This window comes from Myotis daubentonii, chromosome 2, assembly GCF_963259705.1.
Source record: "Myotis daubentonii chromosome 2, mMyoDau2.1, whole genome shotgun sequence".
Lineage (NCBI taxonomy): Eukaryota > Metazoa > Chordata > Mammalia > Chiroptera > Vespertilionidae > Myotis > Myotis daubentonii.
Genome location: NC_081841.1, coordinates 10421869 through 10437631, shown reverse-complemented (window position 1 = coordinate 10437631; position 15763 = coordinate 10421869). Strand labels below are relative to the sequence as shown.

At 49.6% G+C, this 15763-nt stretch overlaps 1 protein-coding gene across 4 annotated transcripts in view; it reads right to left on the bottom strand.

Moving 5' to 3' along the window:
* The window catches only part of LARGE1 (LARGE xylosyl- and glucuronyltransferase 1), a 440149-nt gene that overhangs the window by 339551 nt on the left and 84835 nt on the right, over window positions 1-15763 (bottom strand). Inside the window, exon 1 of one of the 4 annotated variants that reach the window (XM_059681722.1) lies at window positions 7036-7149. The exons of the other annotated variants lie outside the window; for them this stretch is intronic. The gene's annotated coding sequence lies outside the window, so the exon portion shown is untranslated. Of the gene's footprint in view, window positions 1-7035; window positions 7150-15763 lie in introns of those variants that run through there. 4 annotated transcript variants of the gene reach the window in all.

The window sequence follows — 15763 nt, the reverse complement described above, 5'->3', positions numbered from 1 at the left end:
CCCTCTTCCTTCCTCTCTAAAATCAATAAAATTATATTTAAAATAAACAAAAAAAGTTGACCTGCTCTGTACTGAACAGCTGCAGCCACCTTCAAACTTGACCGAGCAGCTGAGGTGTGGCGAGGACGGGCTGACAGCTCGCTGCGAGGTGGAGAAAGAGGAGGAGCACCAAGCCGGCAGAGGGACAAGCACGGCGGTGGGGCCGGCCGGTGGCAGCAGGGCAAGCGTTCTTCCCGCCTCTGCAGCCCGCGGGTGACAGGCTGGTGGGTGGAGTCACATTAAGAAAATACGTTTAAGTAAGTAAGTCTTTCTGTCTGAGAAAAAGAGACACACAAGTTTGGACCATTTGCCATAACATCATCCTGCATTTTTGATTTTATTTTGGTTGTGGAAATTTTGCTGCTTAAAGGGGAAAGCGTTCTTTCACCTGGAAATTCACCTGGAAGGCACATGGATTGCTCACAGCGCCTTATAATTAGGCTACAGGGCACTGTGTGGATACATTTCTGTAGGAATAATTCTGCTAAAGGAGCAGTTACTAGCATCTTCTTATGAGCAAAATATGCTACTAATATGAATATATTGACAATATAATCAATAAATAATAAAAGCCCGGTCGATGTGGCTCAGTGGTTGATCGTCAACCTATGAACTAAGAGATTGAGGTTCAATTACTGGTTAGGGCACATGCCCGGGTTGCAGGCTCGATTCCCAGTGGGGTGGGGGTAGGGGGTGTGCAGGAGGCAGCCCACCAATGAATCTCTCTCATCACTGATGTTTCTAGCCCTCTTTCCCTCTCCCTTCTTCTCTCCAAAAGCAATAAAAACTTAAAAAATAATATTAATGTTATTAATATATTGTTTGTATTAGTAGCATATTATTTTTCTATGTAGTAATATGACAGGTTTATGGCTCTCATATGGAAGCCTTTGGCTTACTGCTACTATTACCACAGTACTAGTACTGCGAGTACTAAGCACTACTGCCATTATTACCGACGTCCACCTTCTTCCTAGGAAAAATACTAGAAGTCTTATTTGTGGCTAAGGGAAAAAGGAAATCTTTGTGTGGCTTATTAAGTGCCTACTATGTGCTAGGACAGGCACTGGATGTCAACTCATGTCTCTGGGCCAGTTTCTTTAGATATAAAATGTGATTTAAAAAACTGCACCTACTTCATGGAGGTTCTGTGATGTGTAAATAAGTCAGTATGTATATGATGCTTAAAACACAGTAAGTACTCAACTATTATGCAGGTAATACATAAATAAATGCACACAATATCTAATTCAATTTAACCTGCGATTGGAACCTTTCTAAGAGCCCATTTCATTGCGGAATAAAGAACAAACAGCTAAGACTCTGAAACATCAGAAAGGGAGAAGCCAGGAGGAAGCGAGACCTCCAACACATTCTGATGCCGTTGGATGGTGGGGACACCAGGCAGAGGGGTTGAAGAGACCACCATCTTTGGCGCCATCTCTAGGGATGAGGGGGAGAAACATCCAAAATAACTCAAAACTTGAATAAGAAACACAACATAAATCATAAATCAAGGCGGGGGGGAGGTGTCAGGAACATCATTTTCCTTATAAAATTATCAGGCACACAAAGACGACCAAAGAAACTAGAAAAATGAATATAGCAAAACAGTTCCTGTCGAAGATCCTGGGAAAATGCAAAGGAACAGAGACGGTGGAAGAGGAGGGGAAATTTCTACCTTAAAGGTGATGTGTCCTTAGACTGGGCGCTTCTAACCGTGTCCGGAAAGCTGATAACTAAAGCGGGACCCCAGGAAGAGTGTCAGAAACAGTGGGTGGTTCCCGGGGTGGGTGGGTTTCACGTAAACCCAGAAGCAGGAGGATGACAAAGGGGGGGAAGGAGGCCCCTCCGGCCAGGCCTTCACCTTCCCCAGCCGGGGTCTCTGGCCTTCTCGGCTCCTCCCCTCGTCCTGATCTAGTCCCCCAGCTCCACCTTTGCGGGCTCTAAGTGACGTCGGAGGCCTTTGGACCTCCTCGTCTGCTTGCTCACAGGCATCTTCTCCTCTTCTTTCCCCAAAAGGACCCGGATGAGCCAGCTGGTCGAGTCTGGGGAAGGGTCCCACCACTTCTAGTCTCAGGGTTGGTTCCAAGGAGCCTTTACAGTCAGTCTCATCAAAGCCCCCAGGTCGGAGGGATTCCCTCAGGGCGGGCACACGTCTAGAGCCCGCAGTGGCTGGGGGAGAGGGGAGCCAAGAGGAGAGGACACACCGGGAGTCAGCCTTCCGTCCAGGACGGTCACTTATGGGAACTTCCAGTGTACTCCCTGAACTGCCCGAGCCAGTTTGCAGATCTGGTCTCACAACCAAAGCCACCCTAACTGATACGTGGACTTGCAGTTCCGGGCTCCTCCTTCGTGTCTGAAACAGTTCTGAGGAGGAACTGTGCCCTGAAAACACCAGTTCTGAACAGCAACTGGCCTGAGGTCATTTACAGCTGTAACCATGGGAACGGTCCCTGAACACCCCCCCCCCCCCCGTCCCCAATGTATGTTGCCCATCCGAAAAATGGGAATAGTAATCCTAACATGTTAGTGTGGGGGGGGGGGGGAGGGGGGAGGAGTTGTATGAATTATAAAAAGTAACAAATGTAAAGTACATACCCAGTGGTCGGACATATGGTGACTATAAATGTTTTACCTACATGTACACACACACATACATATACACACACACACATTTATCTTTCCAAATGAACATGTATAATAAAAAATATCAGAGGTACCGAAACCGGTTTGGCTCAGTGGATAGAGCGTCGGCCTGCGGACTGAAAGGTCCCAGGTTCGATTCCGGTCAAGGGCATGTACCTGGGTTGCGGGCACATCCCCAGTAGGAGATGTGCAGGAGGCAGCTGATCGATGTTTCTCTATCTCTCTCCCTTCCTCTCTGTAAAAAATCAATAAAATATATTTAAAAAAATATATCAGAGGAAAGGAATGCAGTGAAGGCTTAGGAAAGGCATAAGTGAAGCCCATGGTATTCCTCAGGTTTAAAAAGGGAGAAGTAAAAAAAGTGGAGGGGGTGGGGGTATGACCCTGGCCAGTGTGTTCCAGTGGTTAGAGCATCAGCATGAGCACCCAAGAGCCGCAGGTTCGATTCTGGTCAAGCACATGTACCTGGGTTGAAGATTGGATCCCCAGCTACGGTTGAGGCATATAAGGGAGGCAACCAACCAGTCGGTGCATCTCTCTCACATCACTGTTTCTCTCTCCCTCTCCACGCCCCCCCCCCTTTCCATCTCTCTGAAAAGCAATGGAAAAAATAGCCTCTTGTGATAAACACACACCAACGAAAAGGGGGCGGGAGGAAGGATTAATCACTGAAAGTGCCAACACATGGCAATCCCCTTCCTTTCTCCATCCCCCCCCCCCCCCCCTCTCTCTCTCTCACACACACACACACACACAACCACGGCTCTTTTGCTTCAGGAACATTTCCACATGGATAACTGTTGCTCCAAACGCTGGATGCAGGATCCTGACGCACTTTTCAAAGGTCTGACCTGAAAGGGATGACATAGCCACGCAGGTCCCTGCCCCTCCAAGCTCCTGTACCCGGGAGAGATGTGCACAAAGGGACGCTGGCATCAGGCCAGCTTCATCGGGTCCAGGACACGGTGACAAGCGCAGGCACTGTGACGCCCGCCCTGAACCCTTCACCAGAGGCAGTTCTCCGGGAGGGCTTCCCGCCCTGCTCACCAGCGAAGCCAGAGAGACTCAGGTAGAGGGAACGTTGGTTTGATGGATTGTACGTCTCATGGCCCAATTATTTAAAAACCCAGGATTAGTGGGGGCACTTGAGCAAATTCCTTAACCCCCCTGTGACTCAGTTTCCTCATATGTAAAATGGGGAGGGTAGTTATAGCACCTACTTCCTGAGTTATTTTGAGAATTAAGAGTTAAACTATACACAGCACTTAAGAACACAATGTTTGCTGTGACTATCATTTTTGCTCACTCATGAAAAGAATTCCTTCCTTCCCTGGGACCACCTTATGAAGTCCTGAGCAGAAACGCCTGATAATTAGCTCTGAAAATGCAGGCTGAACGTGTCTGTGTCAGGGAAGATCTGTGAGATGAGATGCCTGGAGAACGCTCTGAGCACAGAAATCAGGCCACGTTTCTCCAACAAAAGGTAAATCAGAAACAAAAGGAATTCTGACACCAGGCAAAGCCAAAAATAAAAGCAATAATTTGGCTTTTTCAAGGCACAACTGCCGACTCTGTTGCCACTTGGTCCCACTGCAAATGGCTCGAATAGCAGAGAAGGCCCCAGGGAGCGGGTTCGGACCCATCATCACTTAGAGAAGAGTTCCGAGACCCTGCTGCACGACCCAGGGTGCCCGGCCCAGCCCGCCCGTCTGGGTGTCTCCCTTCGATTCCCACTGGCAGGGGACGGAGGGTTCCTGCCTCGGGCCGTGGGGAATGGCCAGGTCCCCAGTTTGCACTGAAAGTGGCTCTGACTCATCTCACCACCAAATGAAAAGGAATGTTTTCAGTTACCAGCTACCCCTGGGGACTCGGCGAGAGGTGGTTTTCTTCCCTCTTTTCCTTAAACGGCCGTGAAGGCAGGGACAGGGGGCACTGGTCCTTCCCTTTGGATAATCTCCTTGGACCTCACTCATCACCCACCACGATGAGTCAGGCACACGCTCCTGTGTGGCCTTAGAGCAGTGGTTCTCAACCTTGGCTGCACATTAGAATCACCTGGGAATCTTTTTAAAATCCTGATTTCTGGGCCTCATCCTCCAGGAATTCTGTTTCTTTGTTACTAATGTTGTGGCCCCACCCCATAACAAAGAAACAGAATTTCCGGAGGATGAGGCCCAGAAACCAGGATTTTAAAAAGATTTCCAGGTGATTCTAATGTGCAGCCAAGGTCGAGAACCACTGCCTCAGACGGAGGTGTATCACTTTCCACCTGAAAGTGTTTGTTTCCCTGGCTCTCTCCCTAGACCAGACCCCCCCTCAGTTCCTTCCTGTACCCCTGACACGTACACTCAATAAGGTAGCATGTTGCCTGGCAACACTGGATGCATGGGTGGGTGAGTGGTAGACAGGCAAATAATTGGATGGACAAGAGGGCGGATGGATGGATGGATGGATGGACGAACTGATGAAAACTAAAAGAGTAAGGGATATCAGTGAAGAGCAAACTATTCTTTCTCCAAACCACTAAACTCTACCAATGCCTTACAGCCACATCCTTAATTCCCCAAGACAGCAGTCATAACCCTCCCCTTATTCTGTAAAGTATATCTGTATTGATTTCTGAGAGGAAGGGAGAGATAGAAACATCAACGATGAGAACGAATCATTGATCGGCTGCCTCCTGCACACTCCCCACTGGGGATCAAGCTCACAACCCAGGCATGTGCCCCGACCAGGAATCAAACCTCAACCTCTGGCTCAAACCACTGAACAACACTAGCCAGGCAACCCTCTCCTTATTAAAAGTCACCCTTACACCCTGGAAGTGTCAGAGCATTTATTTCCCCAAAGTTCTAGGGGTCCTGCTTTTATAGCAGTTACATTTTCTCTCTGAAATGGAGACTTCTGTCCACGCCTCAGTCACCTCTGTACCTTACACAGCGCCCTGTGTGTGGAAATGTCTGGGGACCAAGTCCCTCGAGGGGGCTTTTGCTGGGGTGAGTTGGTTTCTGTAGACAAAGTAGCCTGGAGAGCAGGGCAGTTTATGGATGTGACAGGTACATATCTGGGACCCAGCAAAAGCGAATGGGATTCAAGGGTCAGCAAGGTGATAAGACTGATTTTTTTTTTAATATATTTTATTGATTTTTTTTACAGAGTGAAAGGGAGAGGGATAGAGAGTTAGAAACATCGATGAGAGAGAAACATCGATCAGCTGCCTCCTGCACACTCCCTACTGGGGATGTGCCCGCAACCAAGGTACATGCCCTTGACCGGAATTGAACCTGGTACCCTTCAGTCCGCAAGCTGACACTCTATCCACTGAGCCAAACCGGTTAGGGCAGGACTGATTTTTCAATAAGGCAAACAACAAAAAAGGGCGGGGGTGTCAAAGGTCCCTACGACCAGGCCCAGGTTCCATGGCATACATTCACACGTACTCATGGCTATGACTCTTACAGCAGAAGGACGCCAAGCAAACTCTGCAATGGGTAAAGGCACCTAGGGACGAAGTCTGGGGTAAATCCAGCACCAGTTTCGAGAGTCCTCTCCCAGTGGAGCTCCCAGGATGCATCTAATGCTCCCAGCGATGAACTGTGACAACACAGTAACATGCAGTCTACCAGGGAAGCTTCTTAAAGACTCGACCTGGGTTTTTCCTAGGGACTGGTCAGCTAGGAATCCTTAGCCTAACATGTACCAAAATTCTACACGCCCAGAAGGAGAGCAGGGTTTGGCATGAACTATACTGTTTGCACAACGTTAAGGCCCAATGAGCCACCCATATCAGCGCTGGGAATGGCGGGAACCCTCCTTAAATTCAAGTTCTCAGACATGAGCCAAGTGCCAACCTTGCACACAGCCGTTCTGTGGACAGACGTGGGTCTGCTACATTAACTCTCTCGTGCACAGGGGGATACACCGAAAGGGATTTTGGCCAGAGTAGTGTTGGTGGGAACTCATTCGCTGATTCCAGGAACGCGGCCTGTGTTCACAGCAGTTTGGAATTTCTTCCCGGAAATTACCTTGGAGCCCTACCTGCAAATTATGGTGAATCTTCAACCCACAAAAGTGGACTTTATCTCCCATCATCAATGTACATACAAGCCTCTTAGCTTCAAACCATGAGTTAACAATAGAATATGAAACTGGATCTTTCTCCCTGGGTCTTCAAGCACAGAGGACAAGGACCACCCAACCACTCATCACACAGACATGTATTTGGCACCTTCTGAATGCTGGGTGGCTTCATAGCTGCTGGGGACACACATATGAACAAGAAGGCTGCAAGGGGCCCGCGGCCGAGCTCACTGCTGCTCGGCACAGTAAACATTTACATGCACACACCTGGTACCGCTTCCCACGGAACACGCTGCAGAGCGCCAGCTGTTTATCTGTGTGGTTTGCTACCTTGAGCAACCTACTTCTATATCCCTCTGGGAGTGAGACTGCACCTCTTGGCTTAAAAAAAAAAAAGGAAAGAAAGAAAACCATCTGTTTTTTAAAATGGCTAAACGATCCGGAATGTCCCCCGTGCAGTGCAGCCCAGAGCTTAGAGAGTGCAGCCAAGTTCCACCTTCTCCTCCAACTGCACTCATTACCCAGCTGACCTCAGCCCGACCCTCGGCCGTAGATGCCACCTAAACGCTGGCAACTCCCAACCGACATCTGATGCCCACCTGCTCTAGAACCCCGGGCTCATATCCAACGGCCCGGCCGGTATCTTTGCTTGGATATCTACAGAGCACCACTTACTCGGTGAGACTGAAACGAAAGGACACTACCCTCTCCCCCACTGGTGACTGCCAGGAGCTCCTCCATCAGAGCAAAGGGAGGTGCCCCTTCCCTCAGCTGCTCACATAAGAAACAAGACTGACCGAGGACTCCTCTCTTTCTGTTAATCTCCACATCAGAAATGCCCATCGAGCTTACGTTGGAAACACAACCAGATTCTATGACTGCCCACCTCTGTCACTTCTTCAACTCTGGTCCAGGCCACATCTCTTGCCTGAATTACTGCCCTGGTCTCCTGACTGCCTGGGTCTCCCCACTTTTATTCTTCTCCTCCGTCTCTCCTGGACACAGTCGCAGGAGGGCTCCTTTTTAAAAAATATATTACTATTGATTTCAGAGAAGAAGGGAGAGGGAGAGCAAAAGACAGAAACATCAATGATGAAAGAGAATCATTGACCGGCTGCCTCCTGCACACCCCCTTATTGGGGAGCGTGCTCCCAACCCGGGCATGTGCCCTGACTGGGAATTGAACCGTGACCTCCTGGTTCATGGGTCGATGCTCAACCACAGAACCACCTCGGCTGAGCCCGAGGGTTCCCTTTGAAAAGCAAGTCAGGCTGTCTCCCTCCGGAGCTGGGACCCCTCCGAGGGCTCCGTATGTCATTTGGAGTGAACACCCCAAATGTGATTCTCCCTGCTGGACCTCAGCTCCTAGCAGGGCCCCACGTGACACCTGTATGTCGTGTCTGACCCAGGTGGCCGGACAGAGAGGGCTGACATCCAGTCCGTCCCTTGCATGAGCCCTGCACGACGGCACGTAGGGCCAGCAGCCCTGTCTCAGCCTTGCCCTCGCTCGACTGTTCCTGGAGCACAACGGGCAGGCTCTCCTCCACCCTCTGCCTTACCGTGCCCATTGCCTGGGCCCTGCTGGCCCTCCCTCTCTGCCTCAGCCCCTCCGTCATCTCCTTACCCACCTCTGTCTGAAATAACAACCGTCATTCCACCGGGCATGCCCACTTCCCTTCCTTTTCTTCCCTTTCTGAAATTTTCACTATGAACTATATTTAATGCCTATCTCCCCTCACCAGAATGTTTTTTACCCTTTTTAAAAAATTTTTAAAGTGAAATGCAACGCACCATCAACTTGACTATTTTGAGTGTGAACAACCCATCCATGTCCTTTACTGTGTCTGCAACGATGTGCAACCACCCCGTTCTATCTAGTTCCAAATCACCTCCACCCCTCCACAATAAAAGACCCTGCCCCCTGGGTGGTTTCTCCCCATCCTCGCTCCCCCCAGGCCCTGGGAATGAGCGATCCGTTTTCTGCCTCTATGGATGGCTCATGGAAACAGAATCATACAATACGTGGCCTTTAGAGTGTCTGACTTCTTTGCCTGCCCCTCACTAGAATGTAAGTTCATAGCCACTGTCTTTGTTTTATTCACCACTGTGTTTCCTGTGCCTGGGAACATTGCCTAACTAACAAGAAAATTTTTTAAAAAAACATTTGCTTGAAAATAAGCATTTGTTAAGTGAAGGAATGAGTGGACCAGCAGACAAGTAACGGGATGAGTAAATGGACCCTATCCATCAGGAGAAGAAGGAAAGAGGAAGCTAATGCATATTCCTGTAAGGTCTCTTGGATGAGACAGGACTGTGAAACCAGCTAGACACGCGATAGGACGGCGCAGTCCGCGAGTCTGGTCCCAGCACAGCCCAGAGCCTTATAAATGAACTGGCGCATTTCCAAGACGCAGGGCTTGCGGGACCTTCGGCAGAAACACCTCTTTACATAATCATGTACTTGGGGAGGACAAATAGGTACTGAACACTTTCCAGGAACTGGCTAGGTTATTATATTGAAATCATCTGTAATGCGACATCCCTCCCTAACCATTAGCTCCTTGCAAAGGGAACATAGCTTCTTCACCTCTGAGTTCCAGCCCCACCACCGGGTTCAGGCCTCTGAGGGTCCTCAGTGAGCTCCCCAGCTTGGAGGGAGACAACGCGTCTGAGCCCTGATTTCAAATCCTCTTCCTTGCACGTTCAAACCATGTGACCTCCAGAAACATAGCTTGGGAGGCAGTTTGGGGTAGGGTTTAAGACTATAGTGAGTCCTTAAGAGTCAAGCCTTGGAGGCGGCCTGGACAAAAATCCCAGCTCGGCCACTTGCAAGCTGTGTGACCCTGGGCAAATTTCTCAACCCCTCTGTGCTAAGTGTCAACATCTGCAAACTCAGGATGCCAGCCATGGTACCTGATCCGTAGGACTGTTGGAGATGAAATGAGTTAGTTCATATGAAGTGCTTAGAATAGGGACCAGCACCTAATTAGTGCTTAATAAGCAAGGGCCAGCATAACCAGGTCTTTACCTTTTAAGTTCCTCCACCGCCTAATCTGGAAAGAGAAGGATGAAGCCTCCTCAGAGTGCTGGGCGGAGTCAGCAACTCCCGCCCCACCCACCCCCATCACAGGGGTACTTACACAAATAAGTGGGGTAACCCAGGTAACGAGCCTTCCTCGGTGATGCATAAATTTAATCAACCAACACTGGCTGAGCTTTACGAATGGTGAGGCACTTGCACAGCTCTGGGATCACAAACATAAAGAAGACGCAGAATCCCCCATCCTGAGATGCTCGGGACCTGCTGTGGGCGGTGGACCAGGTCCGCAAAGTGAGGACCTGCTGCGGGGTGGACCAGGTCCCCAAAGTGAGGACCTGCTGCGGGGTGGACCAGGTCCGCAAAGTGAGGCCCTGCTGCGGGGTGGACCAGGTCCCCAAAGTGAGGCCCTGCTGCGGGGTGGACCAGGTCCCCAAAGTGAGGACCTGCTGTGGGCGGTGGACCAGGTCCGCAAAGCGAGGCGTGCCCTGGAGGCAGCAAATCAGTCGGCGGTTCACATTTGCAGGAGACCAGCCTTTCTGTATTTTCCCATGAAAATGAGAATGAGATGGAGAGAGGTTCAACGGTGACTGCGGGGCTGACCCCTGGCCCCAGGACCAGGGTGCACACTCTTCATTCTGTCCAGGAGACTCCCCTCCAAACCCCCAGACCTGCTGTCATCCACTCCCAGCCTCTCAGCTACTCCTCCCTCAGCCTCACCCAGCCACCCAAGGTATTTAACCATTTGAATGCCAACCAATATCCTAGGAACTATGCTAAAATTGCCAGGCATTTTTGCTGATTTTACAGCAGTTTAGGAAAAAAATTATGAATCGCAAGTAAATGAAGTTACATATTCAAAAACTTAAGGAAACCTTTACTACATTTGTTTTCATCTTTGACATATATTGTTTGCTGATGGTATTATAAAATACCAGTAGAAAAAAAATTGCCGATAGCGCTCCTGGCACTTTTGGCGAAAGACAGGAGGAGCGCAATCGCACGCCCAGGCACTAAGAGGGTTAAAAATCGGTGTGTCATATGCTTCCCTAGCCCTTGCCTGGCCCAACCTAGCACACAACAGCCTATCCTCATGGCCATGTTCAAGCATATGATAGTCCCCGCCCCTCACTAAGCAGTGAGCGCAGAGAACATGTCTGCTTTGATCAGCGCTGATCCAGAAGAGCAGGACACAGCACCTGACCCACAGGAGGCTGTCAGGAAGTAGATATTGACTGAATGGACAGACGGATGGGCAGATGGATGGTCCAACTGAAATCCTAGTGAAGCAGGGACCTCCCTGTCTTCTCTGTGTCTCTAAACTAGCGCTGCCCAATAGAAAAAAATGCTAGCCACACAGGCAATTTTGAACTTTCTAGCAGCCACATGAAAAAAAAACTAAAAACTAACAGGTAAAGTTAATATTAATAATCTAGCTTATTAAGCCCAATAGATCCAAAATATTATCATTTCAACGTGTCATCAATATGAAAAGAGCCCTATATGGTTTGGCTCAGTAGATAGAGCATCAGCCTGTGGATTGAAGGGTTCCGGGTTGGATTCCGGTCAAGGGCACGTACCTCAGTTGCAGGCAACCAATCGATGTGTCTCTCTGTCTCTCCCTCTCCCTTCCACTCTCTCTAAAAACCAATGGAAAAATATCCTCAGGTGAGGATTAAAATATACACATATACATATAGTGTGTGTGTGTGTGTGTGTGTGTGTATGTATATATATGAAAATGAGATACGTTACTTTTTCATACCAAATGCAAAATCAGATGCGTATTTTCCACTTAAAGTGCATCTCAATTCAGATGTTTAATTTTCAATGATTCAAGTGAAATGGAGTCCTTCCAAAACACTAAACTTATATTTAAAGGTAAAATATTCCACATGGCTTCCGTTTTAAAATTCAAACTATTAACATTAACTAAAATCTGAAGACCCAGTCCTCCGTCATGCTGGCCACATTTGCAGAGCGCCTCTGTCACAGGGGGCAGTGGCTTCCGTGGGGGGGGGGGGGGGGGCGGGGCTGGGGGGGCGGGGGCACAGACATAACCTCAGTCGTCTGCACACAACGGTCTGCACACAGCAGACACGGACCCTGCACTCTGAGTGAGAGCCAGCAGGAGGGAAGGGGGAGCAAGAGCTCACATTCACGGTGACAAAATTATAGCTGCTGTCCAGCCCATGATCTCAGTGACTCGCAAACAATCCTATGCAATAGGCTTTGCCGTGTTCATGTCACAGATGAAGAAACAGGGTGAGACAGTTTAAGCATGTCGATGGCAGATGCATGTGGCACTGAATGGCGTGGTGGACCCCGGGCTGCCCACAAGTGTCAGTCCTCCAGCTCTGAGCACATCAGGACAGGATTTCTCTACTAGGCACGGCCACGCGTCTTACCCGGGCCAATGAAGTAAGAACAGGAGCGATTGACAGGGGGCTTTACGAAGCAGTTGTGTGTCTTGGGCTCTCTGCCAAGAAGACCAGCAATGGTCCTGCTCGGGCAGCGGTTCCCGACCTTGGAATCTATTTAAAATCCTGATTTCTGGGCCTCATCCTCCGGAAATTCTGTTTCTTTGTTATGGGGTGGGGCCACAACATGAGTAACAAAGAAACAGAATTTCTGGAGGATGAGGCCCAGACATCAGGATTTTAAAAAGATTCCCGGGTGATTCTAATGTGCAGCCAAGGTTGAGAACCACTGTGCTAGAGGCTGCCTCACCTCCCGGGGCCCCAGAGTGAAGACAGCAGCAAGCCCAGCCAGTGTGGCTCAGTGGTTGAGCATCGACCTATGAACCAGGAGATCACAGTTCAATTCCTGAGTTGTAGGTTCAATCCCCAGTGGGGGGTGTGCAGGAGGCAGCTGATCAATGATTCTCTCTCATCACTGAAGTTTCTATCTCTCTCTCCTTCTTCCTTCCTCTCTGAAATCAATAAAAATATGCTTAAAAAAAAAAAAAAGACAGCATGGAGTTGAGGAGAGCCCAGGTGACTGGCCTCTGGTGAGCGTACAGTTGGGGGCGGGGGGGGAGCTACTATTATCATATGAAATTTGTTACCCAGCATACCCGGGCCTCCTGACTGACATGTGCATGGTCACCCTGTCGGAGGGAGCTGTGTAAATCTGGTGTTTAAGAAACAGCAGGTAACTCAGAGCTCCTCCTTACTCTGACTGCCTGAATCCTGCAGGCTGCTCGCTCCTCCTTGAAGTCAGTGTAAGGACTATTACACCGCCCACCCCGCTGTGGTGGGGTCTGGTTTCATTCCTCCTGGTATTACTGTATTTCTTACAAATAGCTCATTAAGGCAATTATCAGTCATTAGCACAGTAGCCCGAGCATCAGGACAATCACACGCATTAATAAAACACTATTTAGCCGAGCGAGTAGAGACATGAACAAATGAGGCTCCCTTGTGGGGCTCTGGCGGCTGGCGCGGAGGAGAATTTCCACGAAACTGAAGCCCCGCGTTCCGGAGAAATCTAGGCTGCCAGCCGCGGCACCTCCTTAGTCATCGCTGGCATGCGATTCCGTTCAGCCATCAAAACCTGAGTCTTGAAGGATAAGTAGGAGTATGACAGGCAGAAAAAGTTAATAGGCTTCCTAAGGAAAACACACACACACACACACACACACACACACACACACACACACACCAAAAAAAGCCTCCCAAATCTTGGAAACATGGAAGGCTGTGCTAGATTCAGAGCGTGGTCAAGTGGAGACTTGGTATATAGAGGTAGAGCCCACGGCCAGGAAGGCTGGGGTCCGACTAGGAACAGCTTTATACATCGTATTAAATTGTTCAGACGTTTTCCAGAGGCAATGAGGAGTCATCAAAGAGGCCTAAGCAGAGACCGCCATGAGCTGCTCTGAGATTTAAAAAAACACTCTGACAGGGTGAGAATGATGGCCTCGGAGACGCTGGAGGGAGGAGACCAGGCCGCAGCTGGTGCCACGCGCCAGGCCAGGGATGATGGGAACCCCGCCCAGGACGTGACAGATGGAGATGAAAACACCCCCTGAAGACATCAGGAGGAAATGGACTGAGCTCAGTGCTCACTGGATGGCGGAAGAAAGAGGAACCAGCGGAGGGGAAATCAGACAGAGAGAGCGCCTAAGGAAGACTGAGATGTCGACCTGGGGAGCATAATGTCATTAGGAGACATTTAGAAATGACGTGATGGATTTAATCGGGGCAGGAAAATGCAGGAAACAAGGAACACCTGGAACAGAGACGCTGAACGCTCCTTTCGTTTCCCACTCCAGGGCACTCAATGTCTGCAGCTCCAGAAGCAGAGGCTGGGCCATGCGGTCAAGGCTAAGCTAGGCTCCACCATGTTCTGAAATGGGCTGAGAATTGTGCCTGCCCCACTCTGCCTTCCTAGGATTCCAGCAGAGAAACTCGCCTGCCCATAACAAGGGACAGGCAGTTCTGCTTTGGGACAAGGCCCTTTTTGGCATGTGTCATCTACTCCTCGTCGGGACTTGCCCCAGATGTGCACACAGCGACAGCTCTACCATTTCTATCCGCTCCAATCTCCCCGGTAAACTTGGGTTCCAACCAGAGACTCCCAGGGTGCACTGTCCAGCCAGGGTGAGTGGGCCTTGGTGAGGCCTCCCTCACTCCCACGCTCATCTCTGATCCATCGGGTCGGAGACACAGATGGCGCAGGCCTCTCGGGCTGTCCCTTCCATCTATTGGGCCCTCTGGGATGTTCCCCTCAGGACGGTGGTCCACACTGAGCTTCCCTCTCTGTAGAGTGCTTCATGCCATAAGCCAGTGGTTCTCAACCTGTGGGTCACGACGCCTTTGGCGGTCGAACAACCCTTTCACAGGGGTTGCCTAAGACCATCCTGCATATCAGATATTTACATTACGATTCATAACAGTAGTAACATGACAGTTATGAAGTAGCAACGAAAATAATTTTACGGTTGGGTCACAACATGAGGAACTGTATTGAAAGGGCCAGAAGGTTGAGAACCACTGCATAAGCACAGTCAAGCCTCAACAGCTGCCCAGGCCAACAGCACAACACCGTCCCTTCACTCATCCAGATAGGTACGGCACCCCGACTACACATCTGGCCCTGCGCCCGCCAATGAAGCTCAGACAAAAAGAAAACTATCTGTCCTTCAAGGAGTTCACTGACTCCTCAGGCAGGCAAAGAAAAAAGGAGGCAAACAAAATGCAGGTATAGTTAATGCGACTGGTTCTACCTGCTTCTGGTTTTTTCCCATTAGGTGGCATGTAATTAGAACATAAATACAAAGTGGTATTTTAGCATTGGTTTAAGGGTTATCTTAGTCACTTCCAGCTGCTAAAACTAAGTACCGTAGATGAGGTGATAAGCAACAGAAATTTATTTCCCACAGTTCTGGAGGCTGGAATCTGAGGTCAGGGTGCCAGCATGGTCAGGGTCTGGTGACGCCCTTCTTCTGGGTTTTGGACTGTGACCTCCTGGTACCCTCACATGGGGGAGCAGTAGAGGTAACTCTTGTGAGGGCACTAATCCCATTCATGTGGGCTCCACCCTCATAACCACATGTAACTACAATGACCTCCCAGAGGCCCCCTCTCCTGATACCATAACATTGGGGTTAGGATTTGAACATGAAGTGAAGGGGACACAGCATGAGCTGTTTCATTCGAGAAGCAAAAGCAACAAGCCCTCCCAGACAAGGATGCCACACTTGTGGAAATACACCAGAATCACACAGGTCCTTTTGTTCATCTTCTGAGAGTCAGGCAACCCAAGACCAGAAAGAAAACAGGGTCTGACACTGTCCCACACAAATATCTCGGGGCAAGACAGGTGTGTCCAGCATGTAGGATGCCTTCTGCCCAACAGACCAGGAGACACAGGAGACAGAGCTGAGAATGGTGACCGCTCGTCATGAGAAAGAATGATGTGTGACAGTCCCATTGGGACATGACCACTGGGAAT